Here is a 16,946-nt window from a genome sequence, read left to right as displayed (position 1 = left end):
AAAAAAAACAACCCCCAAACACCCCCCCCCCCCCCCCCCCGCCTCCCACCGCAATAATAAACCAAAAAGACTAGTGGGTGGAAGAGTAACACGTTAATGACTTTTGCTCAAATTGCTTCCATCTTGATCACATTTTCATAATTAGCACCATCATCTACAAATCTTTCCGCCCTGGGCATCTGACACAGACAGGCTTCCCAAGCGATGTGTATTCTACTTATTAGGGAGGGGAACACTTATAGGTCTATCATTAATGGTTCCTTTTCAAATGAAATGAATGCGACCTCCACGGAAATATCAAAGGGCTGTAGCTACCTTGTCTCACTTAGTACAACACTGAATAGCAAGCAACCTTAAGTCGTTTTGCTCTAGTCAGACATCTATACAATAAAACATAAGCCCACTCTTGTATATTTTAAGTTGTCTGGTGACCATTTTTGAAAACAAAAAGGGTCCCTTTGATGTGGTCTAATTCTAACAGGGGGTGGGACGTCAGATGTGGTCTACCGATTCTTTCTGGAAATATTTTTAATTATGCCCCAAAGCTTCTTGTAGCCCCAAAGTAATAATCAGAGAGCAGTTTGAGTCTGTTACTTAATGTGGAGGGGAGAATAGGCTCTAGACCGTATGTAACTAAATTAGAATTACAACCGATAATTAATTCGCTCGAAATGGGTGATTTTAAATGGAACATGTTAGGTATCTGTTATTCTTTATGCTCGATCTTGCTAACGGAATATTTCTAAGCCTTCTTGCAGTGAAGCCATAAAACCAGCATTTCTCCCGGCAAGTCATTGGGTAAAAGTGAGTATTTGAGACAGATGTTTTTATCCTCACAAGCGTGCGCGCTGTAAGCACACAAAGCACTTGTATACTTAACTGATTACCCTCGGAGAAGGACCATATATTCAGATATGTGCGTGTAAGATCTTTATGATAAAGCAATGCATATTTCTATTTAGATATTGCATAAAGGTAAAGAGCGGGGGAAAAATACGCATAATTCTGAAAGCCCCCTCCCCCTTAAAAATACTAACTTTAACCTGTAATAAACTTTACAAACACGCATTTTGCAACGACGCAGCTTTAATGCTGCTGTGAATCAGGATCTGATTTTACTACTCGGTCCAACGCCTCTGCTGCTGCTGCTGCAGCCGCCCCAGCCCCTCGCTCCTCCGGCCCCCAGCGCTGATTTACGACCGGCCCGTTACTCTAACGAGAAGGAAGTTACAATTTGTAGAGCAATAAATACCGAGGCGGTAGGTGGAGCCCCCAGCAGGAAAAAAAAAAAAAATCGGTCTCCTTCACCAATTAAAAATCCATCCTAGCTCCAATGTGGACCGTGGGAAGGTCTCAAAGAAAACACAGCCTCGGTGATTATTAGGTGTTTGTTTGCAATGTGCTAATGTCATCTTCGGAACATAACTTTCCTGCCCGATGCAGTTCGCTCACACCTGCTGGTATTGGGAAGAGGTTATAAAATTCAATTGATATTATTCAACTATATTTTGTTTTCTTTGTGGTTTCCTAGCGGGGCTATTCTGCACCCTGCGAACAATATAATCTTGTTTAAATGACTTTCCAGACCACACAGCATCACATTACCCTGTTCTATACGTGTAGGCAATACTGTTTATTGTATTGTACACTATTAACTCCCAGAAAGCAGGATGAAGGGGGAGTGGAGGAGGAAAGCTCCGGGGAGTAAATTCATAGCTTCCAAGCTTCAGGTGGCTTTCTCAGGTGGAGAAAATAAGATTTAGATCATTTTGAATGAAAATAGATAGAAAGAATTCTCTAAAGGAAATGTTAAACACATAACAGGCATAGCATCATTTTTCCCTCTATCCACTCATATGAAATGTTTTTCATGTTCATGGTTACTTTTTATGGTTTATGGACAAACAATCTGAGGTCTCCAGATTTAGGATGATACAGTTGATTACATACACATTATGTGAGCTACTGCTATATCACACTTCAGACAATAAATTAATTTAGAATTTTTAAACTTTTGTATTTAGGTTAAAAGCATGTGTCATTTACTGATATCATGCAGATCTGCTAACTTATATTTTATATTATTCTTATTATTGTTATTGTTATTATTATTATTATTATTATTATTTTGACATCAAGATGCAAATGCCTAAGTTCCTTACTCCGGGAAATTTCTACTAAAGTTGGTGTGCTAGTTTCGGCAAGAGTTTCTTTGGCTGAGGACGGAGGGATTAATCCTTCATTCAAAGTCCATAGAATTCACTAAGAGCCTTTTCTTTAATGCTGGTGAATTTGGATCAGGCCCAATCTTATTACTAGAAAAATTATTTTCCCTTGTTCTCAGATAATCTCTTAATGGTTTACTGATTGAAAATATTCAAAACAACGAATGCAGCAACATTAAACAAAAAATTTAAGTCTCTTTCTTCCCTCTTGCTTACTCTTTTTCAATATAAGAAACAAAGGAAACAATAGAAGAAATGTAACAGTACTGAAATATGTGCGACGGTGCAGTTTAGATGACAGTCACGTGGCTTGTAAAGATTTGTGGCAGGCTCAAACCCAGCTACAATAGGGATATTCAGACCAATACAGAACTGTAAACTGCAGCCATGAAAATAACTAAACACAAGGGATATGGGGATGTCTAGAAGAACAGAAAGGAAGTGTAAAAACAATGTAATTTGTTGATAGCTTGGGGACGAGATTTGCACACCTGCTTCACACCGTTGATATCTCATTTATCATTTAATAGCCTGAGCTCTTGGAAAACCTTTGCTCCTGTTTTTGGTAACTCAGCATGTGTTTTTGAAATGGGCTTCAAAGCTTTTCTGTAGATTTACAGAGAAGTGTGGTGTACCTGAGAGAGGTATCTGGCCCATATCCATGATGTAATTGCGCTTCGTGCCTGAAGGACCTACTATTCAGATAAATCTCTTACTACTTTTAGAATTTATCCCCTGGTTACTTTCACAATCAGAGGCTTGTTACGATCTCACTCAGCCCTGCAAATCTTTGGGAATTGGGTTACCTGAAGATAAAAGATCTCTCTTTCTCCAAGCTCTGGTTGGATCAACACTTTGCAAAATCAGATGACAGGTGTAGGGGTCAGGCCTAGGTCTGTGCATGGGGCTGCCCAAGCGCCAGGGATAAAAACTGAGAGTAGCTGCCTTAGGGAAATGCCACGTGCGTGAACATATGTCCCTGGAAGAAAAAACCTAGTGCCAGGGATTATCCACTCCAAACTGTAGATTGGTAACTTTTCTGGTTTTAGGGAAGACTGCTTCAGATCAAGGTTTACATCATATAGCTGGGGTTTTCCCAGAAAATCCCATTCATGGTTATATGTTGTCCTAAGGTGGTCACAATGCAAAGTATCTTGAAGTTCCACCTAGATCAAGGGATAAGAAAGAGGGTCAAGTAGGCGGGAGAAGTACAGGCAAGGAAAGGTTATGCAACTATCAAATCTGAAAAAGCAATGTAGAGAACAAACAGAAACACAAATTACAATTAGTACCTTGGATGAACTTCAATGGAATTCCTTCTTTTGCCTCAAGGAAAGAGGTGAAAGTACCTGGCATTTGTCATCAGTGCATAAAGGAATGATCCCTTCTGTATTCCTCACCCGCACATGTGCACAAACACACACTGACATCCCACATGGTAAAAGTGAGAGGAAAATGTGCAGTGCGAAGAAGGAACAAAACGAAAGGATCTTTCCTTCTGGTACTCCCCGCATCTACGTATCAGGGCCTGGATGTTAAAAAAACAATGGAGGAATAGTGCCAGACCCTGGCCGTGACATCTCTATCCCATCTGTGTTAAGCAGGTAGGAGGCACTCAGGACACAGGGGTCACCCAGAGTGGTCCTGAGGAGTCCCGAGAGGCTCAGGCTGAAATCGGTGTTGTTTTGCTCCCCTCCAGGTCTCTGCCATGGTCACCCAGGAGGTCTGCGGTTGAGGAGAATGTGGGACCAGGCTCTGGGGCTTGCTCATGCTAGCAGAAAAGCAGCCTCCACTTGATACTGTGCAGGTATAGACCCTTCCCACAGGCTCCCTCTCTAGGGAGGGACTGAAGGTCCTCCCTTGCTAGATCTGGAACTCTCTAGAGGAAATTATCTGCTGAGAAAAACCACGTACGACCTTTCTTCATAATTTTTCCCATTTTGTGGAAGCGGAAGTCCTCCTACTTAAATCCCCCTCACCGGTTGCGCAAACAAGGAGGAATTAATCTCTTTTCCCTGCTACATCCCTCTGCCTTCCTTTGGGAAATTTATACTTCTTATATGGTCACTTTAACGTCGACATTTCAAGACAGAGCTTGCAGTATTGTTCCTGAGCAGTATATGGGCCTAGCAGTACAGCTGTCATTTGAGATGCCACCACACTGAGTTCCCTTTTGCATAACGTTTCAGCATCCTTCCCTGGGGTGCTTGGTGTCTGGGTATCAGACCCTCTTTGCTGGCTTCTCCTGCAGCCCCAGCAGCCCTGGCAGCCCCTGCCGCCTCACCTCTGGCTGCCCTCTCCCCTTTGGCACCTGCTCTCCTGCAAGGCAGAGGGCTCTGGCATCAGGGTGCTGTCCTGTCACTGGTCCCCCCATGTAGCAGATGTGGCCTCAGTTCCTCTGGCGCTCTTCTGCAGCCTTTAACAAATTCTTTTTCATAGTAATTTCATTAATTAGATTATTAATCAAGTGTTTACTACCATGTTCCAGACATCCCATATCTAAGACAGTGCATCTAAGAAAGTATTGGGTAGATCAAGACAATTTGGCTCTCCCGTTTCAACCCAATTTGACAAGTGGGTAAGGCTGTCAGACCTGCTAGATCTGAAGGTATATTTTTCACCTGTAACATAAAGACGGAGGTTTAATAATTTAATAGTATGTTATCTTAGTGCACTATCTAATCTGAGACAGACTTCTACTACTTCTTCCGTCCTCGGAAACATTTCATAGAAGTGATGACCCAATTAGCCACATGTTAACCAAAAGAAATAAAAGGTGTTCCTGAAGAATCTTAAAAGGAAGGTGTAGACATAATTTGTGATTGATGACAACACAGAAATGGACTGAGGACTGCGTGTGACACAGCTGGTGTCGCAGAGCCATGGAACACCTTTCTCACTACTTGCAGCCTCTGGTTTAAATTAGTGATTAATAGCCCCAATAGAATATTTTCCCACTGAAGACAGCTTTTTGGTGGCAAAGGGATATATTGTGATCAATAAAAGAGGTCAGCGCCATTTGCTTTCCTGGTCTTTACATCGGACAACCGCAACACTGCTGAATGCTGTAACTCAGTCTTTGATACCAGTGCTTAGATACCAGATTTCAGGTCATGCCTGAGCTAAAGACTTGCACAGAAGTGGTCATGTAAGCATCAGGTATGGGAATTCTTGGTATCATCAACATCCACAGGCAAATTCCACATGTGCTGGAAGCCACAGGTGAATTTGTAATGGATATTTTTCTCACTACTTTGGCAGTTGTCTCCCTTTCCTTAGAAGTTGAGTAACATAAGCTCATAAACTCAGAAGAGGGGAACTAGGATTTAATGGCCAATATTATTTTATTCATCTCTAACCCTTATTGCCACATTTCACCTCACTTCACCATTTTCTTTCAGAGATTTTTCTCATTAGGAAATGAAATGCAGCATTCTTCCTCCTCTGGTTGGGATGTCTGACTAGTAAGCACAGGTGATTCTTTTTTTCATCACTTGTGAATACCCTCAGCATAGGCGAGTTGCATCCCATAGATGTGGCATCTTAGGTATCTTTACTGAGGCATTTTTTTAAGCAGATATGTACAGACCAGAATTTTTCTTTTGGCTCACTTTAAAAGTATTGATGTATCTTGCAGAATTGGTCCTTTAGTGAATTACAGAAGGCTGGGTAAGTACTTATTTATACTTCGATGTCTGAGAACTTCTTTCTCCAAAGGGCATTGTTTGCTGCGATGAATCTCTCCTAGGTAATCCAGTTATTTGCCTTAATAATCTATCTCAAAAAATAAAAGTAACAATTTCCAGAGCCATTCCTGTATCTTCTCTCACAAACCATGCAAAGAAAATTGAGTCCAAATCAACTCCTTCAGCCACTTCTGATTTTGTTTTTGTCTGAGGCCTCCAAGACTCTAACTTGACCACAGCAGCAATCTGCAAAGTGCAGAAAATCAGCCTCTGTTTTGGATGCACCTGTTTCAGTCCCGCTGCTCCTTTTCTGGGTTGATGGCTCTTACTTTAAGACTACAGTGAGGATCTAGCTAGGATCATTTCACAATCCAAAACTGCAGGACAATCTAAGTAAGACTACCGGAACCTCAGCGGGTGTCCGGAAACTGTCAGGTTTGTTTTCTCCTCTGAAATACACTTGTCCTCTGATTTTAACACTTAACCCCAGAAAGTCAAAACAGATCAGGAATTTCTGCAGCAGAAGGATATAAAAATTTTTCAGGAAAGCAGGGAATCTTACTAAAGTATTTGGAAACTACCTACCATAAGCAGATCCTCCAAGAAGCAACAGCCTTTGCAGAATGTCTCAACTGGACATGGTCACAAAAGAGTGCAAGGCTACTCACAACCTTTCCTTTTCCCATCATCAGGTCTTTAGCAGACATATTCTTCTAGACTACCGCTAGCTGTTTTTCAATAGATTCTCTTCAGTTCCCAGAGCTGCAGGACTCCAAGGAAAGTCCGGCACACGTTGCAAAGAATGATCCCCAGAACAGTTTGGTAGACCAGGTAGCTGCATCATTCTGGTCTCAAGGTTTTGAACAAGGGTGAATTCTAATATGAAGAAATCAGATCCCTTATGTGAGGTCCAGGGCACCGTTATTTGTTTGTCTCAGAATCATCTTGTTTAATTCATATACGGAGGATGTCACCTGGAGTTGTGCTCCAGCTACATCAAAGCGCAATGTTGTTCCCTAAAAGCTGGTCTTTGTATCAGACCTCCACAGGGGAATCCTGGAATACTTTTCAAAGACACTTCTTCAGATAGTTTGGATATTGCTAAAAGAAGCACAGTTCCCTTTCTACTTCCCCACCCTCTGCATCATTGCTTTTATGCACAGCTGATCCAGGCATAAAAAATCCTGTGCTTGCAAAATCTTGTACCTGATCACAAAATTCCCCCCTTTTTTTTGACTCTGTCCATTTGGCTCTTTCTCCACTCTGCACTGGAAATAATCTCAGTGTGGAGCAGGAAAAGTTTAGAGACTTACTCACTCACTAGTTGTACCATTTGCCCTCACGGAAGTGAAAATGTACATGTAATTTTCAGTGTACTATCCAATCCAGTCCAATCCAATCCAGCCTACCATTAAACATCCAGAATACATTCATTCTTGGGTAAAAGAAAAACCAAGGGAAGCACACAAAAGTAATAAAGAGCCTCCTATGCTCCCTGTGTGCCCTTGCCTTCTGCCACCCCGGAGCATGAAAGTGATGCCCAGCAAGGCTTGCACCTACTCTCATTCCGTATTACCACCTGACACTCAATTATTTTGCTACTGGGAGAACAGAAGGGTTGGTCAGCCCCCATCTTTCCCCCTTTGCTTCTCTGCTGCCTGTTGGCAGGGTGTGTGCCACAGCAAGTGTCCTCCCCTCCAGCTAGCCTTGCGGGGCCTCCTCCTTGGCTAGAGAAGATTGCCATTTCACAGACGAGCTGGACGCAACCTATGTCACTAGCATCCTCTGCCACTTAAGGCATAGGACCATCTGTTTTTAACCTAAAACAAGGCATTCTTTGCTCAATAATATTTGGAAGATAATAACTGCTGTGATCTACACCTGATGGCGATTCACACAGCTCCTCTAAAATAAATCAGTGAAGTAATTGTTAGACAAACATCTGGATTAAAAGAGAACAGTGCATTTCATAATCACCTGAATTTTATGGAAGCAGAATGCAAACAGTTACAGAGATTTGTTTATCTGCTTTTATCTTGAGTTTTGAGTTTTCAAGTATATAATTTTTTTCAGGTCACTCATTAAATTCTAATCTTTGCTTAGAAAGAAGGCCACTCACCTCTGAGCAGACACACAGACACAGACACACCTGCATCCTCTAACCAAATGTAATGCCTGAACTTGCAAACTCTTTGTCATGAAAGTAATCTTTATTCACGTGAGCAACCCCACAGGACTATTCATGCAATGGAGAATTACTCACACGAGTAAAACTTTGCAGGATCAGGTCCTGGATCTAACAACAGCATTTTAATTACAGACAATCCCCAAGCAATGTGTACAAAAGAGTTTTTTTCCTGGACAATAACAAAGGTTATTAGCCTGTTCTTTTTTCCCCTTCTTGCTCTTTGGTTTAAAAGGAGGCACCAATAATCCAAACCAAATAAAACTGACCTTTGAACCTTTTTTGCTGTACTTTTTCTCATGCCATGATTTCTTTAGTGTGTTAGTGATCTGAAGGCTCGTTCTGGGCTACAGCCACTTTCCCAGACAGGACTGCCTTTCGTCCCCTGACAAATCACTGCTGAGCCCCTTTTGTCCTGCACCACTTTGATCTCACCTGCCTGTCAGGCAAAAAAGAACTCCCGTACAGTCAGAATGCATTGCAAACAAATTGGCAACCATTTCATTCCCATACACCATTTCAGCAAAGATCAAGATAGAGATAGAGAATTTTTAACCCTCTCATTGACCTGTAGAACCAAGAAGGAATGCTCGATTATGGTGGAGTGATAAGATAATTTCTTAAGGAATTGGAGGATTAAAAAAAAAAAACAAAAAAACAACCCTCCGTAGATCATAATTGCATGGCATATTAGCTCTCAAATACAAAGGAGTTATTGCACAGTGGGCAGTGCTATGTTCAGATACAAGCTTTGTAGAAGATCGATTCCTTTTAATTGGACAGCTGCTTAAGCATAAACTAAAGAAACATAATAGGTATTCTCCAATGTGAATGAAATTAATCCTATTGTAAATAACCATTGGAGTATTTAATGGGCTATCTGAATCCTTTCCAATATACAAACTTAGCCATAGGTGAGTTTCTTTCCCAGTTTAACTTAGTAATTTTTTAAATTTTTTTTTTTCTTGTTTACATATTACAGTTCCTCATCACATAAAGTTTAGAAAAGGCATTATGTAGCAATTTTAAAGTGATTTCATGCTTGGCAATAACTTACCAAGATTTGTGTATTTCACTCTGGGTTATTGGAGGTATCCAGTCCTTTGCTAGGTCAGTTACAACGCAGCTACTAGGCTGGTCCTACTCCCATTGAGTCATGTTTTGTCTATTATTTTAAAGGCAAAACTCACTATCATCTGTGATGAACTCAGATTAGCAGGAACATAGGTGTATTTCAGCTGTTTACCATTTATCTGTTCCCAACTGTAACCACATGCCAGCCTCCTGCCCTCTTCCCACAGTAGCAGCCCTGTTTGCCCAATAGTCTGCTTTCTATCAAAATACACCACATTTATTTCAGTCTAAAATGCACTGGCAAAACATTTATTACTCAGAGAAAGGAAATTTAACGCATCCCTCTCCTGTATTTAAAATGATTGAAAGAAGAAGTATAGATTTTTGGAGAAAACAAAGCTACACCAGTGATGAAAAGAAGAAAGTGCATTCAAACCTGCTGTCAAACATAGGTATTAATGAAACAGTGGCATACTGCACAAAAAGAAATATTTAAATTACATTTTATAGCTAAAAGTTGAAAGCTTCTATTTTCCTGCTACACTTACCCAATACAAACAATAGTGATTGTTTTATTAATTTCGGGATACCTCTGCATGTTTATTTCATTTAGAGTGTGTAAGTTTTTCTTTTAAGTGTTACTCTGCTAATTCCTTCACAAGGAAAGAGTCCTTTATTTAACAGTATATATTATGTGAAATTAAAAGAAAAGAAGCTGTTTAAGAGCTTGTTATAAATGTTAAAAAGAAACTATGACCAAATCTCAGCTTTGGTTCATTGTGCTGATGTCCTGATCATCTTCAAATACACTAATAATTGAGGTAAAAATACTATTAATAAATTCTTTCACTTCTTGGAAATGAAGCATTAGATTTTTGTTTTTAAGCTGAGCTAAGTACAACTTCATGTTCAGAAATCCCAGTCCTCAAAGCCTGAGAGTATTAGCTAGCTAGATCAGAATCTCAGTATCAGCTAGTTTTGCTGCATTGGAAGAAATTGTTGGTCTGTGTTTTCCATGTATGACACATTCCCATCAGAATTTCCTTCAGTTCAGTATATGAAAATGGCCAAGTCACGGCAGAGGAGTTGAACAACCCACTGTGATCGTACTGCATGGCTTCTTTGTTTTGGAAAATGGCTTCTTTGACTTGAAACTGGACAAGCTTTCTGTATTTTCACCTCTCTTTGCTTCTTAACTTCAAATTTCAAGTATCTTTCAGAAAGCACTGGACTATGGCACACCTTCTGACATAGATCTTTGGGAGGAGCTGTCAGAAAGTACTCTACTCATCATTGCAGTGCTAAAGCCACCACCAAAACCTGAGGGCTAGACAAGTGATGGGAGGCTCCATCATTCCCAAACACAATCAGGTGCTCTTATTTGAAAGGATCTCTTCCCATCTGATCTTTCAGGTCTACTTCAAGGGCATTTCATGACCACCCTTTTTTGGAGATGCTCAGTATCTCCTGATCTGAGCTCAACCTTCAAGAAAATCTTTGAGGCTCCTTTGCTATTTGTGTAAAGCATAATTTTGTCCCAACAGCGGTCCAGGAATTAATCCTAAATTGCATAATTTTTAACAGGAAAGTGTCTGTAATGAAAATCAGTAAGTTTGGAGTGGTGTCATTTTTTCAGGGAATTTCATGGGGTTCCTTGACCTGATGTGTGGCTAGGCCAGATCATCTAAACTAGCCGTGAGAAGGCTTAGACCTAATAAAAATGCTGCTGATGGTATATATGGTGACACCACTGCTGCTAACCCAAATGCAACTGAGCTGTTGCAGGTAGAGTTAGGAGAGATAGTAACTAAAATTCTGTAAAGACATATATACAACAACTGTGAATACAACTGCACCCACTGGAAGACGTTGCCAAAACATACCAGTGAGAAGTTCCTTTACCATACCGATCTCCAGATATCTTTATGGCTACCTCGGACATTTTTCAGCCAGTATACATTGAAGTCTTTCTTAGGGTGTTTTTTTTCTCAAGAAGGGAAACTACAGCTTGTATTTGACCCAGTGCGTGCAGAAATCAGCCCCAGGATACCTTTCATATCAACTGTTCTGACTGGCATTCTTCTCCATGTAAGTCTACATACTACTTTCAAGCTAGCTTTAAACATCTCCCCCCACCCCCCACCCTTTTTTTAACCTGTTCCCATCAGCTATTTAAGGTGCACTCACTTTTTCTTTTTTTTGAGCCTGATTATTTATAATTAGCATTTTCTGCTCACATGCAATTGTGCTCTAAACTCTTTCACATTGGGTTAATTCACTGACTTTAAAATCTATTAATTGACATCCAGAGGGAAAAAAGTAAACATGTCTTTAAAGATGGCATGAATGGTTGAATCAAGATTAGGTCCCCACTCTTTTAGTCCCTGATTTTAAGGGAACGCTGCAGTCTTCAAAAATCAATTGTCTTCAAAGCTCCAAAAAGAAATGGAATGAGCAGGGGTCAGACTCAAGAGCATCCCTTGTGTGCTGGAGTTAACATTACCTAAGTACTTTAAACGATCACTAATTAGTGCTTTCAATGGGCACTCTGAAGACCACAGGATTGAAATATCTTATTTGGGAATAAACAATTGTGTAAGGCAGACCAGATCAACTCTATAACAGGGGCAGCAAAATAAATCTGTTACAACCTGTAACCAGAGAGAGGTCCTCAAGGACCTGCTAAACCATTCACAGTTGCCCTCTTCCATTATTCCCAGGTTATGGCCACGGGACTCTTGCGTATACATGCAAGTGTGCTTCCCTGTTAAATTCAGTTTTTAATACAGCCCTGTTTGTCTTGAATCAGGAACATGAGTGTGCCCCTTGGTATTTAGGAGACTAGGCAGTGAAAAAAGTATCCTTGCAATTTCAGATGCAGCTTGGAAAAATTCTTAAAACATTCTTAAAAGTCACAGTAAAAAAATCTATAAGTATTTATTTCATGGTTGAGTTGAATTCGGTAGAGTTAGAGTTTACCATCCACAACTGCATTTGAACAAAACAGGAGTATCTAACAGAGCAGTTAATTATAATTAAATATTGCCAGATCCTTCAGTTTCAAATCAACAGCCATAAATATTTTCTAGGTGTAACAGGTACAAGAAAGAAAAAATCCTAAACCATCTGACATACATATCCAGTCAATTTTTAAGAGCACACTTACAAATACTGAGTATTCTTGATAGAGGTTTTATAAATAACTTGCAAATCAAATGCAGTTTTCATGAAATACAGGAATAATGAGTATACACAAGGATGGGGATCTGCCTTAGAAAACCTGAAAATTGGCATAGGAGCTCCGTTTGTAAAAGTAATACTTCATAATCACTTGTTTGCTTTTTTTAAATAATATTTACTCATTGGTGTAAAGTAGGATGAGGATATGTAACAGGAGGTCAATAGAGATTCCAAAACAGAAGGGCAAAGCTTTGACTTGGACATTTATCCAGAGCCTCCCATATTGCACAAATTAAATTTTCCTTTTACATAAACTGACCCACTTATAATACTTCACCTTGCTAAAGTGCAGTACAAAACATAAGTCATCATTAAAAAAAAAAATCAGAAAAATGAAAGTGGGACTGTGACTGTTATAAGGAATGATAAAATCCTCTTTATCCACCAGAAGACAGATTTTCTATTTTTAAAAATAAAAAAATTGCATGAAGGACAAAATGATTCTGATTTCACAAAGGCTTAATGCTTTCTTTGGAAAAAAAAATTTTTTTAATTTTTCAAATTTTTTTATAAAGACAAAATTGTTTCATTTTTACACAGAAGACTGAAACTCTCATTTCTGTTTATTAACAAAAAAAAAAAATGTCCTGGAAAAATTCTGACCAGCAATACTGAAAGGCATAATCCCATCAAAAATTTTGTGAAGTTCTACTGTGGCCTCTAAGTCTTTGCTAGACTCTGCCAGAAATTCACTTCTTGTGCTTTACAGCATATTTAAGTGGAGGAGCTTCGTTGTTAAGCCTTGAATATAAATAAAAAACTACCTAACTGATTTCCTCTGTCAGGAGTTTGTTTCAGATTCTAATACTTAAACTGCAGCCATTAGAACACTAACTTCTGATGTTTCCAGCACTGTTTTGGTTTTTTGTTTGTTTTTTTTTTAATTGAGGAAAATGGCTTCAAAGATGCTACCAGTCCCTCCTACAGGTAGTAAATAAGACCCAGCAGAATCACAATATACAACAGAAAATGAATCCTACAGAAATATCAACTGTAAGGTTAATGTAAAGTTTAAAAATAAACTCTGAATTTCTCAGATTTGATGATATGAGCCAGCCTTGGTATTTTCAAATGAAAAGATCATTTAGAAAAATATTAGAAAAATATAAAAATTATTCTAGTCATTGCCGCTGCCAGAAAACCTCTTTTCAAACAGAAAAAAGCCTGTTCCTCCTGTGGCACTACCTGAGAAATCAGTCATTAGCTTCTACCTCAAGCATTAGCTGATAGACACACGGAAATGAAGTTGCCTTACTCTGGGGGCTTTGTTGCGGTTAGTTTTTCAGGGCATTGTGTTTTAGCACGCCATTTTCATGGATGAATAATGGCAAGGCTGTTTTTCAGCCTAAGTGTGGCCAGGTGCTTTGGGGACGTGGCTCACACAGCACCGAGCTGGGGCTCGGGCTTTTGCAGGGCTCAGCTCTCCAGTTACCACTGGAAACCCTCTATTATGCCCCATTCTGTAGCCTGCCCACAAGGCACAAGCAATTTCTGAAAAGTTAAAGCAGGGTCATCTCTAATTGAAACAACTCAATGTATAGGTCAGATTTGAAGGATCTTTAATGTGAGAGATCATGAAGTAAAGAGATTTAAGCAATTGTTGAAACATGTAATTTCAAAAGCCAATCACACAAAGGGAGATACGAGTTGGCCACACTGGAGAAAGCCAAGCCTCAGTTCGAGGATGGTCAATAGCTGATCCATGGTGCCCTTATTCTTTGTCAAAATTAATCTTGTATTCTTCTGGGTTTTGTTACTACAATTTAAAGCTCTGTTCTATAAAACTCTCCTGTTCAGTGGTAGTTAAATGAATCAGATTATTTAGATGTAAAACTACGTTCTGGATCAAACTCTATCCTTCTATATTCTTCTATGGATGTGCAAAACTAAATTTGTCCAGACAGAATATAATAGAATTCCACCAGGAAAATAAGTTTGTTGGTTTTTATATGTCGGAAAGGGCAATGTCACTTGTCTTTCATTTCTAGGAACTAGATTCTGCAAGTCTAATATATGCAGAAATGTTTAATTTACGTTCTTGAATCAATAACCACTGATTTTGGAAATATAATGTATAAACTGCTCTGCTGTGCAGTCCAACCAGCATTACCTTATTGCTGAATACGGGATCAGAAATTGAAAATAATTAATAAGAAATTGAGAATAATTGAACTCTTTTCAATACCTATTCAAGAAAGCAGGGACGGTGTCATATAAAGTCTTTATTATGTTAGATCTGCAAACATCAGAGCAGTTTGGATTGTAAGCTTTAAGGCTTGATCCTGTAAGAAAGTGGCCCTTTCCTAAAATTTCCATTCCCACTGATTCCAGCAGGATCAAAATGCTTGAAGGTGCTCAGTGTCTTTGTGTATTGTGGTTATTGCTGAGAGTCCAAAGATGGTGCAAGGGAAAAATATTCCATAGGGTTTCACATTTTTACTGCATCACCTAGTTAATTAACAGACTGTGGGTCAACTTTAAATTAATTATTTCTGTTCCTTTTTCCTGAAGAAACCCAACATTGAAAAGATTCATAGAAGTAGTATTTCCAGCAATGCTCTTTACAGAAATTTCAGTGGCTGCTCCATGCTGGTAGTGCTAATTCCCTTTCTTACACATAGCACAGGAGCCACTCAACTAATTCTGACTTTTAGGCCTGGCTGGCATCATCCCCTTGTCAAAGGAAAACCAAGAGCAGCACGAACTTTAAACTACCCCAGTAGGTCACTGGTTGTTTCTGGGCTCTGTGTAGTCCATGTAAACATTTAGATCAGTAAAATACTTTTTAACTGAACCTCTCCTTTCAAAAGCAGACAAAGAGAAATGGGAAGCAAGATAGTGTTCTGAAAAATGAAAGAGGGGTCCACACACCAATATAACATAGACAGTCTTTTGAGTCATAAATCTATCAGAAAAAACCACCTCTATATGTGGAATCTGACTGCATAAGCTCAGCAAGAGCTTTGAATTAACATCATAAGCTTTGGAGTGTTTGTTTAAAAAGTCTGATACTGATTTTAGAAGGCTTATTGAGGAGAAGATTTGACTCCATTACCTGGCAGACTGAATGGTTAGCAAAGTCTTAGGAGGAGTTTCTAGAATTTTTTCTTGCTCTGTACAAGACATCTATGTGCTATGGCCGTAGGAAGGCACTTACGGGATTAAAACAGCAGCTGATGCTTCCCTAGATATATTGTGAGATGTTTTCCTTTCTGTGGCTTGCTTTGGAGGTTGGTGGGTGTGATATGAAAATTGTGTCCATCATGTATTAGTGGCCTTGTACCAAAGGGGCTAGGTTTTAAGGGAGCCTGTGTGACCAGTTCATTTAGCTAGTGCCACAGCCACAAAGTATTTGGGGTGCAAATGAAAGTCTCTGTACAAAATAAAGTCATATTAAAACTAACTGCATATTTTTTCAACTTAAATCAACAGCACATGTGGCCACAGCTTCCCAGTGACACTCTGTGACAAGACTTCTTGTAAAGTATCAGTACCCACTGTGAGCTTTTCCTGAGGCTCACTGCCTGCTGGAGGAAGGAGGTGAAAACACAGGAATGCCTGTTCCATTCCCCACATGTGAGCTGAATGATCACCTATCTTTTTGGAGCATTCTGCCTCCAGTCCTTTGCATCTACCAGCACATAGCCATAGAGCCCACACCATCCCCCTGTCTTGCCGTTCTCCCCAAACTCCCTTGTACTGATAGGATGTGCCACCTTTTCACTTATCGTAGCATGTCTCCACAGTGAGCCAGATGTGGAAGCAACCCTGATCGTATCACAGAGCTGGAAAAAGTCCCATGTTGCCCTCTTGCTAGAAAAGACTGATTTTGAAAGGCTACCACTAAGGGTGATAGTTGATCAGACAGGCCAATGGGGAAAACAAGTTAAGATTGTAGATTATGATTGAAGGTTACATTACATTAAAGATCACATTAAAAGCAAAGATGGAAACATCCACTAAAGTAGTGGTAACTTTTCTGTTTTGGATAGCAGCAGCTCAATCTGCTATGCAAACCATGGAGGTGCTTGCTCAATTTTCTGGTGGGGAAGGAGGAACCTCATCACTTTTGGGGGAAAGAGTGAGTAAGACATGGCAGAGATGCAAGCCTCTTAATACAATGCAGCACCTGGAGAGGACAGTAATAATGAGCCTTGGCTTCCCCTCCCAAAGCCAACAAGATATGGTCTCTGGCATGAAGCTTGCTGCTGACCCAGACAAGCCGAACTCCACGTAGGACCCAAAGTGTTGGAGCACAGCAGAGCTATCTGGCTGAACTGATCCCTCCCTGGCTCAGCCAGGAAGGAGTCTCATGCAGGATGACTTTGTGAGACAAGTTAATAGCAGAGGGGCAGGACTTGCATCCTTGCTACTGCCAGCCTCACCTCTAGTCAAAGCATGGGCGGGGGAAGGCTTTTTGCATCTCTAATGCTCAGGACCTCCTGGCTGTTTTCAAGGGAATCCAGGATGATATCAACCAGTTATGGATGGGGAACTAAGGTGCTAATTGACTTGTCTATGTTATACAAAGAAACA

The sequence above is a fragment of the Haliaeetus leucocephalus genome, unplaced genomic scaffold, assembly GCF_000737465.1.
Source record: "Haliaeetus leucocephalus isolate CR32 unplaced genomic scaffold, Haliaeetus_leucocephalus-4.0 Scaffold173, whole genome shotgun sequence".
Classification (NCBI taxonomy): domain Eukaryota; kingdom Metazoa; phylum Chordata; class Aves; order Accipitriformes; family Accipitridae; genus Haliaeetus; species Haliaeetus leucocephalus.
Note: the sequence above shows the minus strand (reverse complement) of the source record.